Here is a 22,705-nt window from a genome sequence, read left to right as displayed (position 1 = left end):
CAATGAATTACCATATATACTTGAGTATAAGCAGACCCAAATATCAGCTGAGGCACCTAATTTTACCACAAAAACTGCATTAAAAATGTTTAGAACTTGGCTTACACATGAGTACATACTATATACAGTAGCCCTCTGTGTTAGACAGGGTTCTCTAGAGAAACAAAACTAGAATGCTAATAATTTTATATATATTTATACAGATAGATAGATATCATGAGAAATAAACAGTTAATTAAATTATGAAGCAGTACAAATGGCTCAGTGCAACTCACTCCCGTGAGACAGTTGTGAGACACTGGCAGTCTTTCGAGTCTTGAAGGCCACCAGGTAGTTCTCTGTAGAGCAATTCAGGCTATCCAGGCATGGGCACAAGCAGCAAGGCAGGTCACCAACAGTCAGCCAGATGACAGGGTGCGACAGTCCCCAGCTCAAGAGATGTAAATTCCAATGGTGTGGCAAAGCAGGTCTTGAAGGAACCTCAACTTACAGCGACACAGTCCACAGGCTAGGCGTCCCACAGGTAGTGTCCCCTTTAAATTGAGGCACAGAACAAGCAAGGCAGCCACACGCTGGTCCGATGATCAAAGAGCAAGAGACAAGAAAGGCGAGGCTCCCCGAGCCACTTATCTCTCCGCCCTTCAATTAATCCCACATGTGTTTATCGGCCAGGTTGGCACAGTAAACTGACTACCTCACCCTCCCTCATCTGCAGGGGATATGCTTCAAGACCTCCAGGAGACACGTGAAACTCCAGACAGCATTGAACCCCTTTATGTGTTATGTTTCCTTCTATCCACCGATAGGACAGGGACCCAGGGTGCCCCAGGCGGACCGCGTTACCCCACTGAACATTTATAGGGCATGGATTAACCCCTCCCCAAACTGGGTTTTGCAGGCTCATGCCCCGTGAAGGAGCAGGAAGCCAGCTCCGAGATGGGACAGATGGCACAAGTTCTCATCATGCTACTCCTACTGGCAGACAATTTCAGTATTTTCAAACCATGGTTGGCTGCTGGTAACGAAAACCCGGGCTAAGGTGGGGGGGCGGGGGGTGGGGGGAGGCTACCGAACTTTAAACTGGTAAATGTTAGTCATCTTGCTTCATAAACAATGTTTAGGAATGACGCGGAGGGGAAAAGGAGGTCATAGATCAGAAAATACAGCATTATTCTTACATTAAAAAAAAAATACAAACGCATTTGTAAATGCACACAGAATCTCCGGAAAGAATGCTACCAAGTCTTTAAAATAGCTGCTTCTCAAGAATGGGATTTGGAAGAAGAATCAAGGGTTTGTTTTGTTTTGTATGGTTCACGTTTATTGCTTTGTGCTTGTGTGTATACATACCTTTCAAAAATAAACAGTTCGATAAACTTTAATTTTAAAAGAGAGAATGCCTGTAAACGGCAAACGCTCTTAACCTTGAGATGAACAAAATTAATCTTAGTTGTCCCCAGCGCAGGAAACATGAGCACCTAAAAGTGCTTAATGGGAAGCGCATCCATTCATTCAGGAGCTATTTGTGGAAGACTTACTATGTGTCGGGCACTATGCCTGATGATAGTAACACAATCATGACTAAGAAAGCTCTAGTCCAGCTCTCAGCAAGGACTGTTAGTCATCGGTTTCCCTATTTCCCCACTCTGACTCCCAAGTCTGTGTTCTTCTCAATAACGCCAAAGCCCCAATAAGGGATACAAAAAGGCTTTTCCCCAGGTTGTCTCCCCCAAATACATGTCAGACCCAGGACACATCTTGCAACGCACGGTAAATGATTTAGCACACTTGGAAGCAAGCTGCTTAGAAGTGATCTCCCTGAGGCTAGAGCATTGCTTCCTGAAGGAGAGCGCAGAGTAGGTCAGGCCAGCTCAAGGATGACCAAGGTTAGGCTGCCATCTTGAATCTAGAATCCACCCATCTTGGCACATGTGTACCCCTAATCCCTCCTCTTCCTATTGTGTGTACACGCCTAGATCGTTCTCTTCCCATTGCTGGTTTGCCTATAGTACAACCCCTTCCTGTGACGTATGTGGTTGCCTGTAATCAGGAGGACTTGCACGCCCCTAAGCATATATAAACCTTGATCAGAAATATACACTCTCTTCTCCTCTCGTCAGCCTCCACGTAGATCACCAAGAGGAGCAGAGGTGAGCATACTGCTAGAAAATGTGTCTGACTCCCTTTTTTAATCTTCTTTCCTATCTCTCTTATTCTTTATGACTTTACTATAATCTTTATATATTATTGCCATGGAATTGCACCTATGGACCCGTGATACTGTCAGCGGCTGGTTACTCTGACACCCCGCCACATGGTCTCCATTATGCCTGTGGTTTCCTATTACATAAGCTATTAATGAATTGAATCACTACATCAAACAAAGAACAGTGATTTTAAGATAAAGTCTACTTGCTTTATAATTAATATTTTAAATTGTTAAAAGTACAGTGGGGGGATTCAGAAGCACATCTACGGATAAGCAAAAAGATGTTAACTTTGGGCATTCAAGTGAAGTTTAAGGTAAATGAACTGGGAACATTCAACAAAGGGATTAAAAAACACGTAGAGAATGTTCTTGACCTATTTATACATTTACTAGATTGTTCTGCAATGAACACATACTAGAGTAAGAGAAGAGGAAAGTGTCCATTTTTTTTAAAAGCCACTCTTGACAGAAACAAGAGATCACTTACCTGAGAAGACGCAGCTCCTTACCTGGTGGTACCAGGCCCTGCAGGGTCTGACCTGGTTGGGATTTATATTTTTGTCATCACACAGCCTATGGCCCCTCCTTCAGCATCAGACACTTTCTGCTGGGAGAGATCAGGGACCCCGGTCTTGGCCCATCAGCAGTTTCTAACTCGTTGGCCCCACCAGTTCAGAGGTGAAAAAATAACCCTAAGCCAGCCGTTCTCAACTTGTGGGTCGCAACCCCTTTGGGGGTCCAACAACCATTTCACAGGGGCCGCCAGATTCATAACAGTAACAAAATTACAGTTAGGAAGTAACAATGAAAATAATTTTATGGTTGGGGAGGGGGGGAGTCACCACAACATAAGGAACTGTATTAAAAGGTCACGGCATTAGGAAGGTTGAGAACCACCACCCTAAGCGATCCAAACCAAAATCAACCCTGAAGAGGCTCATTTTAATATAAAGTGATTATTAGTAATGTCATAATAAGCAGTTATCATTAATGACCTATTAAGACCTGCTACAATTCCTAAGAAGTTTGTCATAAATAGAATCCTCACTTGCTGCGGCCTCTGAATGTGTGTGGCTACAATCACAAGCCAGCAAACCTGTCATGTCAGAGCCATGAGTTACCTCTTTTGCTTACACAGCAATGCAGCACCAATGCAAGGAAAACATTAGAAAATTCCCATTTCTAGGAAGCTATGAAAAGTTCGTGCTTGTCCCAAAGAACGTATGATAAATGAATAATGTTCTGTCCTGTCCTGTTAAAATAGGTTAAGTTGCCAAATGATAAGAAAGTACACATCGGGTGGAGAGCAAATGTTTTGAGAATGAGGGCAATGAATGTACAGATGTGCTTTACACAATTGCTGCATGTATGGGTTGAGATAAGAGTTGTATGAGCACAAGTAGTTTTACACTCTTTTAAAATTTGTCTAGCAGGTTTTCTGGTTTTCCCGGAAACCTCCCCCACCCCACACACACACACAAAAGAGTTATATGAGCCCCTCATAAAAAGATTTAAAATAAAAATAAGAAAATACATGTCTACCAGGCATACGTGTGAATCACATCTCCTCCGTCGGAAATCCTTTTTTTAAACTTCAAGGATAGGATATTTCAAAACGTCAAGAACAAAGGAAACACGGGCACTAAATAATGAAACACCTAAAAATGCCACCATTCCTAAGAAGCATTTGGAACACGTTTAAATTTTGTAAGTAGCTTGGACCCACGTGCTTCCTCATCACTAAGAAACCCCGGGAAAAGACCAAGACCTCTCAGGGAAAGGAAGTCTAATTCAACGTAAAGAATTTAAAACTCAACCCTGAGAACGTCTGGAGAGTGGAGAAAGCTGCCCTGTCGAGCAGGGACCGCCGCTTCACAGGAACGAAACTATAATTCTCTGAAAATAAGACATCCTTAAAGAATCCAACTGCCGTGCCAGCTGGTTCCTTTCTTGAAGGAGTAAAGCTGGACGCATATGAGGCATTTTTCCCCCAAGCATTGCACAATTTTCCTGGCCTACCACGAACATACTGTATCTATTATATTTCAGCATCTGACAACATTGTTGTAAGAATCCCTTGTTCCTCTCAGATTTAATACATATACAAAATGTTCGCTCTCCAAATAACCACCATATATATTTTCCACACAATTGAAAGACATTTCCTGAACTTTTAGCTTTCAGTTTCCTGTTGGTCACTGGCAACAACTTCTAGGGGCAATACATCCACGCAGCCTGGGGGGGGGGGGGGGGTTCCCACTTTAGATGATGGCGGTCATGAAAATAGGATCACACAGAATCCCGATGCAGTAGAAATGGTTCCCACAAGCTAAGACCAGCAGCAGTTTCCTGAATCTTACAGTGCATGAAACTGGGACAACAAACGACATCCCTTTTTATAAGAATCCATGTAACAAACTCCGTTTGTAACTCAGAATTCAGAAAAGGCTTCTCTCTCCTCAAAGCTTTCTTTATCAGGCAATAACTATAAAAACCATCCTGTTTCCTTTTTCTCTTGCTTGCCAGGAAGCTCGGAGCTCAACTTAATGTTCAAATGCAGTAACTACCTTACCTCAGACTAGTAGTGTAAAGATTTCTCCCCCACCTCTCACTCTCCTCATTATTTCTCATGTGGCTTAGTGCCACCTTTTGACTTCTTTTTTAACTGTTCTGCCTTTTAATCTCTACTTTCAAATCTTTCTCAGTGATTAGAGGAATCCATGAGGGAATACATGAGGGAGCCCCAAAAAAGTCATGAAAAAATATCATCTTTCAGTTATATTTTTTCCACAACCTTTCTGAAGTCCCCAGAGACATTAAAAAGCCAAAGAAATGTAACAACTTTTAAAAAATGTGTGCCCTCACATCATTGAGTAATGTGTGAACCCAATTTATAAAATATAGATTCTAAAATGTAGCTTCAATCTTCCTCCTTTAAAGTTAATTATTTCACCGATTCATGATTCACTTTCAGAAAAGCCAAGAGTAATCTTGTTTTTTAAATTACAGAATGGCAAAATAATAAATGATGAAATTCAAATCAGAATTTGAATTATTAAAACTAACAACGTTGAATAAGGGGTTAAACAGCTGTTTTTAAATTTACTAACAAAACTGGTATTGAAAAGCAAGGTAATTTATTTAAAAGAAAGAAAATTAACTCACATAAAATGCTTATCAAATTCTCATACACTATTATCAGCAGCCTAAGAAGCCAAATTGACAATAGGTATTGTTCAGCGAGTCCTACACTAATTATGGAACCTTAAAAAAAATAAGAAAAACTCAGTCACACATGTTTAGAAATTATAAACGTGAAAATGTTTAGCATATGGTACTGCCCAAAACGCTGAGTTACATGAAGACTGAGGTACTGAAAAGATGAACAAAAATCTTTAGCAGAAACTACAAACTAACTGACAAGTGTAACCAAGAACTAAACAATAACATACCGTTAATCAAACAAAGAAAACTTACAATACAGACACATTAACAATAGGAAAGAGAAATGAACACATTCTGGGCAGTGAACACAGTCTAGAAAAATGCACAGCCCATATCAAAGCTCCTGGTTTTTAAAGGCACGAATAAAAACTAGGAAATGATAATACAAGGTCTATGGTGATGAAAAGTGGGGAAGACCAGGTGCGCCTTACCCCTTTGCAGGGTGTGAGAATGAAAGGGCTTAGACCTAAAGAAGTTAAATTACAAATAATAATAATTCTAAGGACAAATGTAACTGCCGAAAGCTATTACGATATACCTTTAGAAGGGCTAGCAACCACCCAAGAACATACAGTTAAACCGATTTTCTTAAACAGCAGTAAGGTGATCCACGATAAGAAACATTACAAAATAGAGAAAATCTTTTATCCCCATGAAGAACGGCATAAAAGAAACCTGCATGCACACAGTCCCAAAAGATGATCCCAAACTGATTTTATCTATTCCCCTTCCCTCTTAATTAGAGATTAAAACTTGTTATACCGGGTAACCATTCAAATAGAAAATAAAAAATAAATCAGATCAGAAGAGGCAAAAAATTCTCTTCAGAAAAAGGAAGACCGGAAAAAGAAACCATGGGTGATATAAATAAGTAATCTAATACAACACATGGTGGACATCTTTTTATATAGACATTTGTGGCTTATACAATTCCATGTCACAGTGTTTGAAAATAATAAGGAAAAGTGAGCGTTTCTAGTCCAGCAGTCGGATTTCCGGAAAGAATGTGCCAGGATTCACAGAGGTTGGGACACGCTTTCTTTCTTTACTCATGGGGACAGAGTACAGAGCATGTACAGACAACCAACTGCAAAAGTGATTTCATGGCACAATTATGCTTAAAGGAACAACACGTCATGTGTACATACACAAATCTCTGGACACTCAATTCACTGTGGCAGGGCTGGTGGTCTGGTGAGCTATGCTCTGGACTTCTGAGCCCGGGCGCAGCGGCAGCCTCGGCTCCGCTACAGAGCTGTGGTCTGGGAAACCAGCAGGGCCATTCGACTCTGCCCCACAGGGTTGCTATGAGTCAGAACCAGCTGGATGGCGGAGAGTTTGGCTGTTCTGTTGATTGGCTGTTGTTGAGTTTTGGGGGGGGGTTTCGGAGGTTTCATATGAAATTTCAAAATCAGAAAGGGCATTTTGCTACAGTTGAAACAATACCTTTCAAAGGAAGAAAGGGGCAGGGATCAAGCAGTGAACTGGTGATTAGGAGCTGGCATTCTTTTCATACTATATGAGAAAAAAATTACTTGCAGGAAAACGGACCCCTCCCCCAGCCCAAGAAAAACCCTCACTGCCATGGAGTCAGTGCCGAATCATAGTGACCCTATAGGACAGGGTAGAACTGGCCCTGTGAGTTTCTGAGACTGTATTTATTGAGCAGCTAGTGTGTTCTGGCACTAAATTTGTGAATATGAATATATTCATATATATACAGTCTTTCCTACCATTTTGCAGCTAGGTAGGAAAACAGTGGGGGACGGGGGGGTTGTAAACTCCTAATTCACTGCCATGAAGCTGATTCTGACTGCCTCTGTGGGTTTCCAAGGCTGCGATTCGTTCTCCCTCAGAGTGACTAGTGGACTCAAACAGCTGCCCTTCCACATAGTAGGCACCTACTATGCCCCCAGAGCTCTCCTGGGGCTCTGCTACATTCATAGAAGATGACCCACAGACACCATCTCACCATTCTATGGGGCAAAGACTCAATTCCAAAAGACTGAAGCTTGAGTGCAGGGGCTTAGTGCAACGGCAGGAGTTCAGGGTCACAGGCTGTGAGATGAAATTTTGATTCTCAGCATCTTCTAACGCCTTCATATTGCCCTGTCCATCACTCGGTGGAAACAAGCGTTCACTTCTTTTGGAGACTGTTGCTTATGTGCATAGCGCGATCATATGCATACGCGACACACCTCTAAAAATGAAAGGAAACGCTTTGCCCCTCAGTGCAGATTTGGGAGCCTTGGTTTTAAACATTAAAATCGTGATGCTCCCCTTCCCTCAACCAGGAGGGTTGAACGGTCATCACAAAATGATTTGATAACAAAATGATTTGTCTTGCTGCTTTACAGCTCCAGGAGGATGCTGATTGATGGCACTGCTATAATTCCCACTCGCGTGGTTGACACTCACACTAGGCTCATGGTAAAATAAACAAGTAACCACAACAATAACAAAAATACACAGCCCTGGTTCAGTCTTGAAAGGGGCAGTCATGTTCATTAATTGGCTGTGATTAATTTGAGTTCCAGAGCCTTGGTGGTGCAGTCAAGTAAGCAAACATTGGACTCCTAGCTGCAAGTTCAGTACTTTAAATTCACCAGCGGCTCCTTGGGAGAAAGAGGAGGCTGTCTGCTCCTGTGATGAGTTGTAGCCTAAGAAACTCTTCAAAGGATCCTTGCAAGTCAGAATTGACTCAATGGCAGTGGGTTTGGAGGGAGGTAGGGGGAAGGGGGAGGGTTAAGCCTTTAACTTTACTTCTTCTGGCTCTCTGTTTCTTTGTCTGTAAAACCAGATGATTGAACCAGAAGATGTTTCCTCACCTCTGTCTCCCTTTCTTACTCACTCTCTCCTTTTCCATGTTACGGCTTTGTGGTCCAGAATCTAGGTGAGGGTTTTGAAAGGAAGGTAGCTGGACAGAGAGGACGATAGTCAGACACCAATAGACTAAGAACTATTTAAACAACTGTTATATTTAGTGAAAAGGGGGGAAATCGCCAAAAACTCATGCTTACAGGAGTAAAAAAAAAGGTAAATCAAAGGGGCAAAAAATTCTGAAATAAATTATGATATTCATTTTCAAAATTAGAAGGTTCAGTTACAGTGAAATCGAGAAAGTGGGAAGTGCTAGAGATACAAACTTGGAAATAACCCAAGAAATCCTACCACGGTTCTTCACTTCCTACTTACTTTCTCACCTAAGAACCAAACCACACCAGGGGCAGTCAAGTTGGTTCCGACTCAGACTGCCCCCATAACAAACCCACTGGCCAACTCCTACACCCCCATGCGAGTCTGAGGAGGACTGTCCCCCAGGGGGTCTTTCAGTGGCTGACTTCTTGCAAGCACATGATCAAGCCCTCCGTGGGGCAAACTGTTAACAAGCTCAGCAAGGTGGGAGCAGAGTCACTACAGAACCACTGAGCTTCTTATGGCTAGCAGCTCAGCACTGTGCCAACAGAGCAGTTGCTGTTTTCCAAAGGTTATCCAGCCAGCCAATTTGAGCTCATCCTTTGAAACACACTTCATTATCCATGTGGAGCCCTAGTGGAGTTACTCACTGGGCTGTGATCCGCATGGTCAGCAGTTCGAAACCACCAGCAGCTCCTTGGGAGAAAGACTGGGCTCTCTGCTCCCAGAAACAGTGAGTCTCAGAAACCCACAAGGAGTCGCTATGAGTCAGCACTGACATGATGGCAGTGAGTTTGGGGTTTATCCACAGCCTCAGTGGTGATGTCAGCTAGACTGTTAACTGCAAGGCTGGTGATTCAAATCCACCAACTGCTCCATGGCTGAAAGGTGAGACTGTCTGCTTCTAGGAAGATTTAGTCTGGGAAGCCCTACACAAGGTCACCGGGAGGCGGAATCGACTCTTTCCCCCTTGGAACATTGGTGGTTTTGAACTGCCAACCTTGCAGTTAGCAGCTCAACCTTGCAGTTTCCATCACAATGTAACCCAGCATGCCACCCAATCTCCCACAAATATGATAGTATTTAATGTTTATTGAAGATATAGACCAAACTCTGGCCTAAGGGCCTTATATGTAAAAGAATACTCTCTTCTATAATGAGCATGTGGTAGTTACATAATCTGTTGTCAACTTGAGACTATGAAGAGTGAAGGGGTGGAGTTTATCCTGTCAATCAGGTTGCAGTTTGATGACTTCATTTGAAGGTACTAAGGAAATAAATAGCTCATGGGAGGCAGGACGCACACACACTCTCTCCCTGTGAGACATTCCTGTTGACAAGACACATGGAGCTATGCTAGAGTCCTGGAGCTGGAGAAGCCTTGTGGAGACCCCTGCCAGCACTGAGCTGCTTCCACTGCCACGAGATCCACAAGACTTTCTGCCCACTGTGGTCTGTGGTCTTTCCTTCTGCATTTGGCATCACTGCATGTGCTGCGGGAGTCTGAAGAATGTATAGACTGGTATTGGACATATTGGCTAATATGGGTTTTATGGACTTAACCTGGACTGCGCTGGCATGTTTTCTTAATGTACAATTGCTCTTTTACATAAAGCTCTTGCTATGAATTTGTTTCTATGAATTTGTTTCTCTCATCTACCTGGACTAACACAGATCAGAACAAACCTCATTCTACCGGGAGAGTCTAATGTAGCCACTTACTATTAAAAATAATAATAATAAATGACTGCCATTAGTCAATTCCAACTCATAAGTAACCTTATACGGGAATTTTGAGGCTGTAAATGTTAAAGTCAAGATGTCCCAGGCGCCCAATTTCACCAAACTGTGCTTCAAACTCACCAGCTGCTCCAAGGAAGCAAGATGAAGCTTTCTACTCCTAGAAAGGGTGAGGCTTGGGTTTCTCTCCCCTAGGCTCACTGTGAGTCAGAAAGGACTCAATAGCAGTGAGTGTGACTTCCTTCCCTTCCAGTCTCAGGCTTTCGTAATTTGCTGCAATGTCTCCCAGACTCACAAACTGTACTGAGTTAAGTGGCTCATTAGGGAAGTCACCGAGTGCAACTCGGGAACAGGGACACCTCAGAAGTAACTGGAACGATTCAAGACACAGCGACATAGTTCTTGATCAGGACAGCGTCTTCTCGCCCTGTCTGCCGCTGGGTCTGCTCGGGATCCGCGCGGGCAAGTGTCACGGCTGTCTCCTACTGGAGCTCCTGCTGCTGGTTCTCACCATCTCAAAGCATCTCCAGGGTCACGGCTCCCTCCCCGTCTCATAGTCTCATAGCTGCAGGGGGTTCTCAGCACAGGAACCCAGGTCTAAAAGATGCACTCTCGCCAGATCATTTGTTCTTGGTTGTAGTGACGTTTCCCTTTTCCACCTTTGGGTGAGCCTATTTTAAGTCCAGCGGGAAGGAACAACTGCCCATTTCTTATATTGTTACAGTTCCTTGTCCATTATTTGCATGGTCCCACCATAAGGGTAGCATGCATCTTACTCGCATTACTGGTAAGCTGTCCAATCCCCTTACACCCACAAGCACCTTCTTTGCATACTGTCAGCCCATCATTTCAGGATCCCTGATGGTGTAGTGGTTATGAGTTGGGCTGCAATCCACATGGTCAGCAGTTCAAAACCCCAGCAGCTCCTAGAAAGACTGAGCTTTCTATTTCCATAAACAGTTAAATAGTCTCAGAGAACCACAGGGGGTCGTTGTAAGCTGGACCTTATTTGGTGGTGGTGTGCAATATGCATTGGGCTCCTAACGACTAAGTCAGCAGTTCAAACCTACCTGCTGCTCCTCAGGAAAAAGATGAGGTTCTCTGCTCCTGTAAAGATTTATAGTCTCAAGACACCCCTAGGGGAGTTCTACTCTGTCTGATAAGGAGTAGGAGTCAGAATAGATTCAATGGCAGTGATTTTGATATCAATTATTTGGTAGGAATTACAAAACCAAGACAGGAAAGGCTGTATGACGTAATCCACTGTACCACAACATGTATTGCCCTATATAGTTCTCTCAACAACCCTAAAAGGGGTATTAATGTTGCCCCCCACCCCAATATTACCGGGGAGAGAATAGGCTGAGAGAAGCTAACTATCTTGGCCAATATCACGCAGTAGTAGAGATGAGATTCAAACCTCAACAGGCTTGTTTTAGTCTCTACCAAGTTCTCAATCCCCATGGTACTGTGCCTTCCCAGCATACCATGAAACAGCTTCAAAAGTGGGACCGATCTGTCCAATTATCCATTTCAAATTGCACTTCCTGTGGTGGGCGTTACACCGGGTGCTAAAGATTCCACACTGGGGGTACAGTTCTTGCCTTCAAAAACCCCAGCCCACTAAGACTTCAGAACTTCACTATCACTGGCGGGGTCACCATCATAAAAACGTCAAATTTTTAGAATAATCCTTGGACATTCTCTATTATATCACTCCTGCTCCCTCCGGCTCCCGGACTGTTCACCCTCGGACACATCTCCCTAATTGCTGCACTGCAGAGAATGCTGCACATTGATCCCATTGACGGGGACTTCGGAACCTAATCTAATAATACGGCTAAGACCTCAGGCTTACTTGATCAATCCCATACCCATAATGAAACATGGCTCGTGATGGGTAGGTAGCTAGAAACCAGCAGTGGCAAGAAGCAAAGAGATGTTGGAAAGTCACACTTTAAAGTGAAGTTGATTTTATTTTGAAAAAGGGGATGGGGGAGTAGAAAGGTGAAAGTCAAAAAAATAATAATAAAAGAAAAATAAAGAAAGGTGAAAGTCAGGCTCCCGAATTCAGTAGAAAAAGGTACATAAACAAAAACACTAAACGCTAATCATTTTATGAACAACTGACTCCTTTCATTTTTTTTCTCTGAAACTTCTAATAGAAATATAAGTATGTGAAACAGTCAAAGAATAATCACAGAGTAGAAAAAGGATATAAATTAGGAGGGTTTTTTTTCCCCCTTTCTGAAAAAAAAAAACCCACTCATTCTTAGAATTTCTGAGTTTGAAAGGAAACATAAAGCAACATCCAATCCAACCCGCTCAGTTTACTAGCACCGTACAGCTCCGAAAAGCTTGATCATTGCCAATATCAGATGAGTCTTGATGGAAAGCAGAGAACACCAGAAAGATGCTTGCCTGTGTTTACCTGTGTTTGAAGGAAGAAAGAACTGATCAGCAAAAGCATTTGGTTCCTGACAAAGTACGGATGGCTTTGTGCAAGAAATCCCAGAACACTTCATTGCGCTCATGGGAAATCTGTCCATAGACCATTCAGGCGGAGGAGAGAGATACTGCGTGGTCTGAAAGCAGGAAAGGGGTGTATCAGGGCTGTATCCTCTCACCGTACTTATCCAGTCTGTATGCTGGACAATTACTCCAAGAAACCAGACCAGGCTTAACAGCAAAAAATGCCCCAAATCCAATTTCTAAAAGAAGCCTTTCCAAAATCAAAGTACAAATGGCCACTCACATCATGAATTATTAGAAAAACACAAATCAAAACTATACAGAGAGATCACTTTCACATGCACGAGGGCGGTTCTTATGTGAATAAGAGATGTGTGGGAAAATGTGGAGAAATCAGAACGCTCATCCATGCTGGCAACCACGTAAAATGGTGCAGTCACAGTGTAAAACAGTGCAGGTAAACCGAGAAATACAATGTAATTTAGCAATTCCACTCCTAGTTATAAGCCCCAAAGACTCGAAAGCAGGGATTCAAACAACTTGCAGACCAGTGCTTATTGTAACAATAGTCACAGTAGCCAGAAAGGTAGAAACAACCCATCTGCCAGAGGAAGGGATTTTTCAATGTTGCACAGCAAATGTTACCCAGCCTCAGGGAGAAAGGGAGTTGTGATACTATAATATTGATGAACCTTGAGAGGATTATGGTGAGCAAAATAAGACAGACACAACAAGACAAGTGCTACAGGAGCCCACGTACATTAAGGATCTAGAACAAGCAAATGTTTATCAGTGGTCACCGTGGGCTGGAGGAGAGAGGGTATAGGAAACGATTGCTTAAGGGTAAAGAGTTTCGGCGTGGGAAAATGAAAGACATTTGGAAATAATAACAATGGCATAACATGATCAATGTAATTTGTGTCGCTGGATTCTAACAAAAGGACGATCAACTTTCGTAATGTACATTTTATCACATTTTTTAAAGGAGGAGAGTAATGAGATCATGAATAGCTAAGGGGGAAGTGGGGCAGAGACATCCTTGGAGGGAGCTGGAGGGAGTGCGGGGGGGGGGGGGTCAGTTGTGCAGGTGCAGTATTTAAACAGACCTAGTTTCGGGACACAGGTGAAAATTTGGGTCTCAGAGATGTGGATTTGGGCTTAGAAAGGAGCGGCAATTAAAGCTGTGTGATGACTGATTTCAGAGAAAGAGAAGGTAGTAAACAGCATTGCTTTGAAGATAAACTAACACTCTAGATGAAGCGTTCCCTAGTCTACAAAGAACGAATGTTTGCAATCGCTTATTCCGATGAGACACTTAAAAATGTTCATCTTTCTTTTCCCCCCAGTCTATGAATTGATAGAAAGAAGCCAAGGAAATAATTTACAATGGCTCCCCAAAGGGTAAAATACCTAGGGATAAAGCCAACCAAGGACATAAAAGACTTACACACGGAAAATTGTAGAGCATGACTGGCCAGAAACTAACAGAGACCAACACGAATGGGAAAAATTCCAAGCTCGTGGATTGGAAGATTTAACATTGGGAAAATGTCAGCACTGCCCTAAATGATCTATAGATACAATTGCCCTTTCAACCTTGTGGGGCTAAGAGGCCTGACCTGTCATGTGGCTGAAAATCCCTGTATAACGCTCAGTTGACCCTTAACAGCACTGGCAGGTTTGGACTCAAGGGTCTCCTTCCATGAAGCTTTTTTTTTTTTTTTTGCTTTCCGATTACTATTGCAGTGCGCCGAACTGTTTCTCACGCTCACTTCATAACAACGTGTGACACTAATAATTTCAGAGTGACAGATCCAGTTCTCCCAAAGATGGCTGGAAACACTTGAGCTCACGGCAGTAGCAACAGGAAAAGTGGGGCGGGGGGGTGGGAAGGAATCCATATATAAGTGAGGCTACTCAGTTCAAAATGGGTTGTTCAAGAACAACTGTAGTTTTTCACAGGCTGCTGATGCCCAAGCGTGTTGTTGTTCCTGCCCAACAAGTGTAGTGTTACTGGGGTGAGACTGATGTCATGGAGACTTCAGTTAAAGAAGGGTGTTTCCTGAACCAAGGGTAACCAAGGGCACCGGGCTCCTGATAGAAATGGGGCACCAGGTTGGAACCAGAGTTTGAATGCATGAACAGCCAGAAATGAGTCAGCCAAGAAACGATCCTAGACCTCAAACTGCAAGAACAAGATGCCGCTTATATTTTATTGCTTTTACAACCTCAAATGTAATCATGCATTGTGTAAAATCAATGTCTCTGAAATCAAGAAATAAAAAAGCCACCAGAAGAAATTGTTTTCATTTCAAGACAGGCCTTTGAAGTGTAGTCATTCGTTATCCTCATCGTCATCCTCCAACCCCTGAAACCTTGCAAACTCGAAGCCCTTGTCACTACCTCATTGAGAGAGCTCAGCAGGACTCGGGTGACTCATGACCATTAATCAAAGCCATTGATGTTAATGAGACATACACTGTGACATAAGCAGACATAACAGAACTCAATGGTTTCACTTACGATGATCTGATAAGGTGTTTGCGCTCAACTGTGGAGCCGAGATGCATCCCTATCAATTTTGTTTTGTTTGTTCCTCTGCTTAAACGTGGGAATCAGAAGATAACTGTACTAATGAAGCTATGATTTAAATAAATTTCTTGTAAAGCACAGCACGCTAGCAAAGCTTCGGCAGGACTCAAACCAAGAGCCACAGACTTACCACTGACCGAGACCACTTGGTAAAGCAGACAAGCACCAACCTTGCCTCCCCACAACAAATAGTACCACCCAGAAATGTCAGCTAGGCTCGCTTGCCTCTACTCCTCGGGCTGGAAAGTTCTGGGACAGTAAACACTTTTTTCACATCTTTGCAAAACCTCACACACTGGAGGAGCAATACTCTTTTCAATAGGAAGAATGGCCGTCTTCAAATCCCAGAAAGTCATTGCTAAAAAGCACTCTCAATCCTAGGTGACATGCATCAAAATAAAAACAAATAAATAAATCTGTCGCCCCATTGAGCCTGACTCACAGGGCACCAAGGCTGCAAATTTTGGGGAGAGCTGAAAGCCTCACCTTTCTCCCATCGAGCATCTGGTGCCTTTGAACCAGCAGCCTCGTGGTTAGCAGTCCGACACTCACCCCACAGCACCACCAGGGCTCCTAAGGCAATGTGCATAAGATAGTAAAACAAAGCAAGGTTTCTTTCATGCTGGCGATTCTGTTTTTTCAAACTGACATGTGTTGACAAGAAACTTTCAGGAGAAGCAGCCCACGTGCATGTGTGTGTAGAGACAAAAGACTGTCAACATGTCTAATAACGCATCAAGTTATTTAACTGTTTTCAGATAACAGGCTCATTCTCATCTTCAAAAAACACTGTTAGCTTTTCCTTTCTTCATTAAAATAAAATATACATATCCATAGAATGCACAAACATTAAGCATCCCACTTAGTAACTCTGAGCAAATGTGAGTACCAACAATTGATGAATCCAATAAAGGTGCAAGGAAAAATCCCTTTTACTAGTCTCGCAACTGTTTATGTTAAAATCAAATCAAAATTAAAATTACCATAAAGTGTACCCTTGCATTACCCTCAGCCAAATCAAGATATAGAATATTTTCATCATTCCCAAAATTTCTTCTGTGGAATGATGGAAATTTCCAGTCAACCGGAATCCCTCCCCAGAGGCAACCACTGTCCTGATTTCTATCATCATCCCTCAGTTTTGCCTGTTCTTGTTTTTCACATAAATAATATCACATCGCACTCATTTGGGTCTGGCTTCTCTGGCTCTGCAGACTACTTTAGACTCGTCGACGTTGCTGTGTGATTAAGTGTTCATTACTGGGAGCGTTAAGGCTATGATGAGTGAGTCCTTCGGCAGACAGATACTTCCAATCTTCTTGGTCCCACAGGATTGTCATTGGGAGGGAAAAAGTTTCGCATATAAATAAATCTGGAAAATAATGCAGTACAGGCAGATGGAGAGATAGATTGATCAACCTACACACACATATATAAACAACCAAGCACAAAAAAGCAAACCCCGTTGCCATCAGGTCTTTGCTGACTCACAATGACACTCCAGGACGGCGCTGAACTAACTGCCTCACAGAGTTTCCAAGGAAGTGAGTCTGTACAGGAATACCCTCATCTTTCTCCCACAGAGCAGAACGGTGGAACCTCTCCTGCCATTTAACTGCCCAATGCTTCCCACTGTTCCATGAGGGCTCTTTTCACACACATACGTGGATTGTGCGTGTGTGTCACACACAGATTTGTTATGATTAACAAAGATTTTTTTAACTAATACAGTTCAGAGCAAGAATAAATCCAAAATAGGAATGATCAGCTCAATTTTTCTGAATAAGTATGATGTCTTCACCTAGGAATAATTCAAAAGGGAAATAAATGTCTCTCTGTGTAAATTACTCTGTTCTGCTTTACTGAAAATATTTCCGCTTATAACAAACATGCCTTCCCACACGAGAATTTCAAAACATTTTAGGGGAATAATAATAATGAACTGTTGCCATATTCTCTCACATACTTTTCATGCTAGATGGGAAAAAAAGGTAGTACGATTTTAATAAGATTATTTTATTGTTTTGCTTCATAACAAAAGTTAAATATGGAAATCATTTCAGTGGTTAATATTTAACATGAGCAAAGAACATTCCGGCCTCAATCAGAATATGTTCTGATAAAGGCTCACTTTGTGAAATAGACATTTTAATTTTCAAATTCCACTGAGTAAGTTTTAGCAGATAGTAACAGCGGTTCTTTCATTCCCTGAGAGAGGAACATTGAGAAACACACACAAATCTAACATTTGAAGAGATCAATTTGAAACTTGTAACTCTGCTGTTGACAATCAGATGGCCCTTTCCAGGAAACGAGGAGCGGGCGGCTCCTCAATTACCACCTACAAATTGCCAGGACTGAGCAAAATGCCACAAAGGACTCCAGAACGTTGCCACAGCCTCCTCATCAGGACAGTTTGCAACTGCAAAGGGTGGGAGGAGGATGGTCAGGGAGACCTATCTCTTTGACTCTTTGATGAAAATTTCCTATTCCTCTTTTCCTCCTTCCAAAAAACAAGCAATTGGAAAAGCATACTTAAAATATACTACCTTCGCAATCTTAAAACCCTAGCATCTGGTTATTTATTTCCCAAACTTTACATTTAATTCCACAAATGTGACAAAGCTTAACCCTACTACCTTAACTTTCACACATGTATGACTGCTTACTTAACATCTCATTAGTTGACTAGGAACAGACACCATTTTATTTGTCAAACACTCGCACTTTTTCTAAAACAAAAAAAAGAAAATAGTCTTGATTAAGAAAATATTACAAGAGATGGCAGAGCACAGATCCAAACAGCTACCTCCCACAACTGCTCAATGCTTTGCCTGCTTATTTTAAGGGAGTGAAAATAATGTTTTTAATGGCTAAGGGTAGACACGAGGTATACCAAATCTGAAGACCCCACATTCCCTCCAGCGGTCCTTCTCTCTCTGTAACGAAATGTTTTCCCAAAGCCTAGAAGTAAATATCAAGTTAAGCATCCTATTCAAGGATTTAATACTTAACACGTTTAAATTGCAGCCAAATGCTAGTCAACTCTCGACATAATAGAATAGAAGACGTATGAAATATTTTGCAATGCTGAAGGTTCAGCATTTTAGATATTGCTAAATTACCCATCGTAACTTGGTAGCCACAAAGATTACATTTACAAGGGTACGTATGACCTTGTTAGTATTCTATCCTGTTTCATTTGACAAAACTGCCCTATATGTTTGCACAGTTATTAAACACCTTCTTTGCGGCTGGAATTGCACAAAGCTATTGTTTTTGAAACAAAATCTATGTTGTTTACATGCTGACAGCCAACAAGTCTGATAAAAAGTTTTAATTTTCCTTACACTTTTGGAGCTATGACATGAGAAGTTAAAGATGTGCAGTTAGAAGTGTGCTGTAAACAGTTAGAAAATGTAAAAAACAAAATCTAATCATTATCCGATTTGAGAAACCTCAAATCACTTCAGAAGTGTAAAATGTACTTAATTAATTGGCATCAATAGATTTTAGGATTTTAGAGTATATAGAATGTAAATTCTTCTTTAGGAATTGTGAAAAAAATTACATTAAAGGGAAGAGACTCTAAAGCCAGAGATCGCATGCATGTTACTGACAAATAAAGAAGTATTAATGTCTATAATCATGACATTTAATTTTCCTCTAATTTAGCTATTTTGATAGAAGCTCTTGTGTGTTATAGTTTTAGTCATTCAAAATTACTCACACACACCCCCAATTCACTTTAAAACACTACCACTGTCTTACTGTGTAGATGTCAGAGTACCATTTATACTTAATTTTGAAACTGAAATTGGGTGGTAATTTTATAATTAGAGGCTTTGTGTTATTTCTATAGATGCCCTAAATTGGTCAGGGCCATGACTATACTGTTTGACCAAAGTCAGTTGAAAAAGAGACAAACAGAAAATAGATTAGAGCGGACAAAATTCAGTTAGTAAAAGATTTAAAAACTGGACTTTAAGGTGGGCCTTTAAGTTACTTTTAATGTTTTAGTCATCTAAAATGTGCTTTCATACAAGTCATTCTATAAAATATAACCATGTTTAGGCATTCATCACAGGATGAGGACTGTAACTTAACTTCTGTTACACGTGTCACTGCCATCAAGTCCCTTCTGACTCATAATGACCTTCTATAGGGTTTCCAAGGCTGGAAATCCTTAAAGGTGCAGGACAATTTATCTTCCTCCAGTGGAGCAGCTGGTGGGTTTGGACTGCTGACCTTGTGGTTAATAGCCCAACGTGTAACCCCCTGCGCCACCAGGGCTCCTCTGTTACATAGTAGTGTTTAAAATAACATATTTCTACACATTTTAAAGAACAGTTACATGAATCACTCAGGACAACCACATCCCCCATCTTGTAAATTTCCTTATCATTATTTATATAGAATACGCCCAGCCTATCAACAGGAGGAGGCCTCACTATCCAATCAGTGCATCCTCCCTAAACATTCAAAAACCAACTCCACTTTCAACAGTTAATGTCTTCTACAGCCGGGCAAAGAACGTTTCCTCTGTGCATAGTTCATTCTAAACTGCGGAGTAACTAGGAAACGATGTGTGTTGTGCTTGTGTGTGTGTATGCGATCTGTTTCAATCCAAGAATAAAAGAAAATTGAAGTTTGGAGTTAGTTGCCCAATCCAATATTTTAAGCTTCTCATTTGTGAACTGGTTAAAATTGCGTTAAAAAGAAAACCATCCCACAGTCCCACAACCAAATGCTAGAAAGACAAAGACCTCTCAGTTGACCTACCTGTTGCTTTGTTGTGTTGTAGTTTAGAGAACTAAAACATCTTAAAGATACACATGCGCACTCTAATAGTACAATGAAAACCTTGTGGCTAAAGTGTCGCTCAATTATGCTACAAGTTATATAAGTAAAATGATCATGACACACTAACAAGGCCGCATGATTATTCTAAATCAAAGTCAGTAACTGTGTTCTTCAGAAGTTAAAAATACCTCTCCAAGTGTAAATCATATCCTATATGTTAAACAAGACGTGTTGGAAGAAAACGCTGAGTCAATTAAATCAAGCACTTTTCACAAATGTCGAGTGCCTTAATAACCCAAGTGTTAAAAAAGATACTGTTTCTATGAAAATCCAAACCAAACTCACTGCTATTGAGTCCACTCCAAGACACTGCATTCCTGTAAGACAGAGTAGACCTGTCCCAGAGGGTTTCCAAGACTGCAAATCCTTATGGACGAAAATACCTTCCTGCGGAGCGGCTGGTGGATTTGAACAGTTGACCTTTTGGTTAGCAGTCAAACGCTGTCATTACTGGGCCACGAGGCTTTGTGTTATTTCTATAGATGCCCTAAATTGGTCAGGGCCATGACTACACTGTTTGACCAAAGTCAGTTGAAAAAGAGACAAACAGAAAATAGATTAAAAGTATGGCAGGAAAGGGAAAAAACCCACGGGAGGAAGAAATTTTTAAAAAGAGGTTTATCCTTGAGTTGAGACGCAAAAACTTTCGAAATTAAAAAAAAATAATGTGCTTAGGAGTCAAGAGGCTGGCGATGGAACTCACACAAACTTAAAAATCCTCGGTCAAAATATGCCTAATTTTCCCCTAGGTCCCATCTAACAGATTGCAAAGACAATAAAAAGAAAGGCTCCTGTCGTCGTCCCCCCTCGGAGAGGCAAAGAAAGCTCCCATTCAATGCTTCTACTTTATTCCACTGGAAAACACACTCCTAAAAAGTCAACCCCAAACCACGAGCTCAGCCTGCTCCGTGCAGCACTCACTGAACGGCGGCCAAACGCTGTTACACGCTGTTCTCAACCTCTCCGAAGGCGAGCTGAGCTCTGCGGTCTCCACTTACAACTCGTACCTCGCTGCGCTCCCACCACGCCTGCGGAGCCGCATTTTTGAAAGGACACCAAGACCTTTCTCCTAGCTTGCTCCTGGAAAGGGCCATCTATATATCCTGATCCTCGCCCTGAGTCCATTTGTTTCCTTTCTTCTCCCAGTTCCTGGCTTTGACTCACACCCTCGCCTGCCCATCTTTCGATGGTCACTCCAGACGAAGACGTGGGGCCCCGGGCTGAGCAGCGTAAGGGACCCCGAGACAACTTTTAATTGGCTTTCGGCGGCCGCGGGCGCGCGCGGGTTGAAACCGTCCCACTCCCGGCGAGCGCGGAGCGCGGAGTAGACCTGCCAGCCAGGTCTTTCCCGCGCTAGTCGCTGCGCGGGTTGAACCCGACGACCTTTCGGTTAGCGGCCGGCCCCGCAGCACTCCAGCGAATGGCTGGGTGCCGGGGCGCAGCGCCGGTGCCCGTCCACAAGTGGCCGCGGCGCAGGGACGGACGCCGCTGCCCGCGCGGCTCCCGGGGCAGCAGGTGAAGCGGTGCGCGCCCGTCCGCACCCCCGGGAGGGCGCGCGTGAACCGAAAGCGGCGGGCAGCGGCGCGGGCAGGCCGGGCTCGCCCGCCACGGGCCCCTGGGCGGAGGAAGTCTCCATGGTGCCCGCCGAGCGTCCGGGCGCATTGCTCACAGCCCGGCTCCACGTCCCCCGCCGCCCCGGGCCCCCAGAGGACCAAGTTTCCGTGCGGCTGGCGGCGGCGGCGGCTACTCACGCTCCGCCGGGCTCCGCGACGATCCCGCGCCGCCTCCGGCGAGTCCCGGGGTCGCCCCCAGGAGCGGGGGGCCGGGGACCTGTCAGCCCGGGCGGGAAACAAAAGCCGGGTGAGGACCAGCCCGCGCCGGCGACCCCTCCGGAGGTGGCATCGGGGGGTGGGGGGGCCGGGTCGAGCCGGGGGTCCGCGGGGCGCGCCCAGGCTGGGGACCCGCGCGAGGGGGCGAGCAGGCGGCGCGGCCGCAGCGGGCCGGGGAGGAGGGCAGGGGGCTCCCGGGGCGCCGCCCGCCCCACCCCTGCAGCCCGCGCCGCACTACCTGTCGCCGCGCGTGCTCACCGGCTCCGTGGCTCCTCGCCTGCCCCGCGCGCTGCCCGCTCCTCCGCCCGCCCGGTAGGCCGTCCTCCCCGCGCGCCGGACACCGCCACCGGAGACTGGCAGCGCCCGCCAGCCGGCCCGATCCCCCGGGCAGCGCCCGGTGCCGTCCCGCCCCCGCCGGCCGCAGGACCTGCCTTCCATAGGACCCGGAGGCTGTCAGTCCGCCCACAAAAGGCGCGCGGGCTCTCGCCCCGCGGGTCCCGATTGGTGGCCTCGCGCCGTTAATGCAAATATGGCCCCGCCCCGTTCATTTACATCTCCGCCTTAATGTAACCTCCGCCTCTCCTCTCCAGCCCACGTGTCTGGCCCTGGCCCTTTGTGGGGGTCGGAGACAGGATGGAGGAAGCTGACCAACACCCCCACCCCACCCCACTCCCACACACTCGTCCTCACCTCCCGAGAAACTAATGCCTACACAAGTTAGGGGACTTCACATCTGGATTCCCCCGCTGAAAGCTGGGCGCCTTTTAAACTACTCCTGGGGCCTACCCTGAGGAGGGAGGGAGGCAGGCCAGGGCAGCCTCGGGAAATGGCCCTTGGAAGTCCAAGATGCCCGCCAGAG

The 22,705-nt window shown here is 44.0% G+C and overlaps 1 protein-coding gene and 1 non-coding gene across 5 annotated transcripts in view; one reads left to right on the top strand and one right to left on the bottom strand.

The window, feature by feature from the left end:
* The window catches only part of FKBP5 (FKBP prolyl isomerase 5), a 117,692-nt gene extending 95,465 nt beyond the window's left edge, over positions 1 to 22,227 (bottom strand). Inside the window, exons 1-2 of one of the 4 annotated variants that reach the window (XM_075555212.1) lie at positions 22,105 to 22,204; positions 21,769 to 21,847 (exon numbers count right to left, since the gene is read on the bottom strand). The gene's annotated coding sequence lies outside the window, so the exon portion shown is untranslated. Of the gene's footprint in view, positions 1 to 21,768; positions 21,848 to 22,084 lie in introns of all 4 variants that reach the window. The other 3 variants (XM_075555214.1, XM_075555210.1, XM_075555211.1) reach the window with 3 other exon arrangements.
* On the top strand, positions 3,610 to 3,671 carry LOC142453984 (U7 small nuclear RNA). The gene has a single exon (XR_012785527.1). It is a non-coding gene; the product is annotated as a U7 small nuclear RNA (small nuclear RNA).
* Positions 22,228 to 22,705: the final 478 nt, after the last annotated feature.

This window comes from Tenrec ecaudatus, chromosome 7 (assembly GCF_050624435.1).
Source record: "Tenrec ecaudatus isolate mTenEca1 chromosome 7, mTenEca1.hap1, whole genome shotgun sequence".
Classification (NCBI taxonomy): Eukaryota; Metazoa; Chordata; class Mammalia; order Afrosoricida; family Tenrecidae; genus Tenrec; species Tenrec ecaudatus.
The sequence above is the reverse complement of the archived record's forward strand: the minus strand, read 5'-3'. Positions and strand labels throughout refer to the sequence as shown.